The sequence below is a fragment of the Styela clava genome, chromosome 13 (genome assembly GCF_964204865.1).
Source record: "Styela clava chromosome 13, kaStyClav1.hap1.2, whole genome shotgun sequence".
In the NCBI taxonomy this organism is placed as follows: Eukaryota; Metazoa; Chordata; class Ascidiacea; order Stolidobranchia; family Styelidae; genus Styela; species Styela clava.
Genome location: NC_135262.1, coordinates 13,885,894 through 13,890,901, shown reverse-complemented (window position 1 = coordinate 13,890,901; position 5,008 = coordinate 13,885,894). Strand labels below are relative to the sequence as shown.

General features: G+C 30.7%; 1 long non-coding RNA gene across 1 annotated transcript; it reads left to right on the top strand.

The window, feature by feature from the left end:
• LOC144431187 (uncharacterized) lies at nucleotides 1–1,037 on the top strand. The gene is made up of 3 exons (XR_013479863.1): nucleotides 1–182; nucleotides 482–613; nucleotides 855–1,037. It is a non-coding gene; the product is annotated as an uncharacterized LOC144431187 (long non-coding RNA).
• The last annotated feature ends 3,971 nt before the right edge of the window (nucleotides 1,038–5,008 follow it).

Sequence of the window (5,008 nt, the reverse complement as noted above, 5' to 3'; positions counted from 1 at the left end):
TAGTGGTGGAATATTGCACAGAAAAATTAAACCAACACCGTTCACCGACCGTACGATTTGTATAAAATTTATTAAAACTTCTGTAAGTTAGACAGTATCAATTATTTTCATAATAAAACAAAAGACTGGTGAAATGAAGCCCTTCAAAGTTTTATTACTATCAACGATTCTTCTTTGGCTGGGTGAGTTTTATAAGTGTATAATTTTTTGAATTTTCAAATTATACATCAAATGGAAAGAATTTTTTTTATTATTTTTTTATTCTTCTTATTTATGTAAGATAAACAAAAACTAATATCTTTCAGTAATCCATGGAACTATTTTTACATCTGAAATGCTCAACTTCTAATAAGCTATGAGTCAAATGCTCAGCGAATGAACTTCCAATATCTCACTAAATTGCTACTGTATTTTTTTTAAATTTTCGTCCTCAACACTAGCAACAACATTTATCTTGAGATTTCAAATTATATGATTTTAGCGATTTCATCTACTGAAGCCAAATCTAGAAGATCTTCAAAACGTAACTGCAATACATGCAAATGTTTTTGTGCTGTATATGCAAACCGTGTGAGAAGATTTGGATGTGATACGTTTCTCAGAAAGTCGAAAGGTATGTTTTTTTATATCTTCAAACTTATTAAATAAACAAGAAACATGTGATTTTTTGATGGTGATGTTATCAAAACAATGACATTAAACGTGAAATATCTATACTAATTAAAGATATAGAGTTTTTGTTCCTTAGTTGAGGTGATTCTGTTATTATCTTTATATGCGTCTACATCCTATCATATAAATTGGTATATTGCTATGTTTAGATATTTAATAATTTTTAAATTTGTTTTCAACAGTCGAAAAATGTTGGGCCTGTAACAGTTGTCAGAGCTACAAGGGGCAAAGATCGATTAATCTCGCGAGTTAAACGAAATGAAGCCAAGAACAACATGTCACAAATGCTTTAAAATAGAAACCAGATTGGCAAAGCTTCGAATTATTTTCACGTTTAAGCTGGACAACTTTTAATATTCAATAAAATGGAGCATATAAAATTTCTTTGTATATGTTGAGTACGTCATGGGTATTCGGTCCACATCAGTTCCACATCAAAATCTTGTAGTAATTAGTGTAGCGCTACAGTCACCTTAACCAATAAGTAGTCTATGAGAATGTTGTATGAGTTATACTAGACTAGAGTATTAGACTCATTGATGAAAATCAAAATTTCAACAACAGGTTCTCTTTTGTTTCAAACTCACTAATAACGGTTTCCCTCATTTCAGTAAATGTATGTATGTCACTATGTACGGTACATTAACATACGCTTTACGTTATTCTAATACATAAATTTCAAACGAAGAATGATTAAAATTACTATTTCACAAAATCTTACTGAAAGTTGACATTTTTTAAAAGTATATGATCTGGAACGATAATATTGACGTTTTGTTTCATCGATATAGAACAGGTAAATAAATCTTCATTGTATGAAAAAATGGCGCCAGAAGCTTATCTGCTACAAGCACAAAAATCTCCAAATACAAGTCAATTCTAATTAAATAATGAGGTGAATCGTGTTCTCATTGTTAATAAAAGTACAATTTTCATTCAACAAAATCATGGCATTTGCCCTAAAGTTTAGTATTGTTTGCCGTACCTCAGAAATCAGAAAGCGTGCTTTTAAAGTGACTCCATTAATTTATATTAGCTTATCAACAAACGAAAACAGAATTTTTTTTTCAAATAAGATATAAAAATTACAAAACCAAAGCAGAATAATATTATATACGAAATTAGCATACATTCCAGTAATAATATTATGCATTTTTAAATAAATCTTCATTTTTTTATTCACGCAATCGCAATTAGGAATAACAGTGAATTAAAATATAACGTCTAGCCAGCAAGTCCGATAGAAGTTCAGAAATTTCAGGTGTTGCAATGATCAATGAATGCATTCCCAACATTTGTTACCTGCAAGTAAATAATATAGGCATTATTTTAGGAAATAATTAACTATATTTTATTACTTTATTTCTTGCAACTAAACAATTCTTATCTGAAAAACATTTTTCAATAGAACGCAACATGATCTCAAAAAATATCTCACTGAATAAACAAATGGCGCATGTATGGCTTAGAATATAGAATCAATGAAAATTTGGTAATTCATCAGGACCATTAAATATATATTATCTGACTAAATATACTTCACTTCTACAAATTAATCATATTTTCTTGTATGAAGTAATTTGACAACAATAGCCTCTGTTGTCACGGGAATGCTGATAAATGTGCAAAGGTAATAAAAGTATTTACCTCTATAAACTTTAAAATAGTTGCAACCATTTTTGATGGCAATATTAACGAGTTTCTCGGCATAGCACAAACATATGCAATTTTCCAAGGTGAATTTTCATACCGCAAGTTGAAATGAAACTTGAAATTTAAACAGTGGGAAGGTTTTTTCTTTAATTTTTTCTACATATTGCTCAAATTATTGCCATACTTGAAAGTTTTCGAGCTAACAATATTCGAGCATGCATGACAACAATTTTTGCTATTTTTTCTCAGAATTATTTTCTATCAAACATCCCCAAATAACTGTTTGGAACACTTTTACTTAGTTTTTACAAGAAGTATTCAGCTCTCTCGAGGAAAGAGGGTGAAACTAAGGGACAGCCCTTATAAATACTTGGTGTGCGAACTACACAATGTGAAAGTTTAATGATTGAAGAGAGAAACGCACATAACTACGTTATAAGAAAAAAAAATTGCAGGAAAAAACTTCATCGGGCTATTGATTCATTATGTGACAGTGGATTCAGCATTTAAAACAATGCACTTTCATGTACTCCCCTAATCCACATTGCCTTTTGTAATGTAGATTATGTAGTACATATAATACTACAGAACTAAATATATATATAAACAAAAGATTTTGACATTGAAACCAGAAAATGAAATCTACGACAACAATAAAATAATACCGAAACGTTGCGCTTCCGTGTAGTTCCCATAAAAATCGAAAAAATCTTCTTTTTTTTATTACCTACTATAGATCATTTATGTTTGTATAAAAATACTTTTATTTATTTCGAAACTTTCTGTGGGCTTTATGTGATTCGTTTTTTCACTTTAAAATTTTTGTGTGATGACTCCTTGAAAATTAATACAAAATATTTATCGCGGTTCTACGATCTCTCCCGTGTTACCCAAAAGTCGGAGATTTTTTCCTATACCGGTATTGTAAAAAGTAAGATAAACTACTGCTTCGCGTTGGACTTCGTGTCCATATATTGGGGCATCGCTCTCTTGTTCATTTTTGAAAAGTTGAGCGACTTTTATTAGATTGCCATTTGATTTATATAATCAAAGTTTAATAATGTATTAGTCACTTTATAACATCGTGTATAATTGATCTAACGTGTCTATTGAATTTTGTTACCTCGAAAAAACCTCAAAAAACAAAATCGAAATTAAAAAAGATTATAACTCCGATTTATGGTTATAAAATTATATTTCATTTTATTATTCATATTCATTTTATCATTTATTCAATTTCAAAAGCGATTTATTTCTTGAATGAACTTAACAGATCGCGTTTGAAAAAAAAATGCCCCAATCTTTATTCTGATTTTTGCTATTGTATATAATTTATATGAACAGAAGCGCTCCTGTTATTCTTCTATTTCTTTTGATGCCTAGAAAATATAAACACTGTCAACATGACTGCATAATTCCTAGTTGTGGTTAAATTTGAGATTCCAGATATGCACGATATTTATATTTTTTGGAACGGCTTATGAGAATCAAATCAGTCTGAGCTCATCAAGAATAATTAATCAAAAAGCCTATTTAAATTTATCGTTCTTTGGCAGGCAACAATATGTTTAGACTGAGTTGTATCGGTGCTTACATTTCCAGGCACGAATTCAAATTAAATACCAATTTTTAAAGAGCAACATTGGGAGACGAAACGTCACAAAATGAAATTTGTAAAATTGTGATCACTGTGATGCAAGATCTTTAGCCACTTAATATAGCCGTGATGTTTCTTACATTATCATTGCGATCAGTGCATAAGGATCAACCTGCACAACGACAGGGTAAAATGTTCATAAAGAATAAACAGTGAAAAGTTAAGGTCATAGACTATGTGCCTGGACCATATAGCTCATAATCATGTATATGGAAACACATGATCGAAAAATTTCCCAGCGTATGAAATTGTTCTCCTGTTTTGTATAAATAAAATAAATCACACTGGAGCAAGAAATGATGATCGAGAAAATTCCCACAACGCCGTATGATGTTTGTTGGTGCTCCCGAAGTATGCGAACCAAGATGGCGGACATTGGAACGTAACATGGGTAACAGGTTAGGTTTAGGCGATAATTTCTTTCCAATTGTCCTTATTTTAGTCCTATTATCAGTTCGAAGACTAGCCAAGAGCCTCCCGTAGTATTTATACCTAACATTATGGCCTAACCCTAACCTAGTACACATATTACGGTACATTCCGATGTCCGCCATCTTGGTTCGCATACTTCGGGAGCCCCTGTTTGTTTTTATGTTGTTCCAGGTGAAAGTTCTAGTATATACTATAGTTATAGCATTACAAGCTAATATTTTACTCATGCGTAGTGAACAGTGAAAAATTAAGATCGCAGACTATGTGGTTAGAGAGCTTTATAACGCGGTTGTAATGTTTGTTTTTTACCGTCCTCTACCACATACTCTTATGATGACTAATAAAAAAAACTCGATGGGTCCATTTCTCTCGAACATATCGAAAATCTAACATTACCATCATTACCATCGAATAAAATTACGAAAAACATTCAACAAAAAATCTAGGAATTGCCTATTGTTTTCTTGAGGGTTTTGGGGCAAAATTTCGTAAACATATAGACCATGACTATCTAGGTATATTTTAATTATATTATATACTTATTTTATTATATATATATTAATATATTTTTTAGTATATAATATTGAGGGTCAA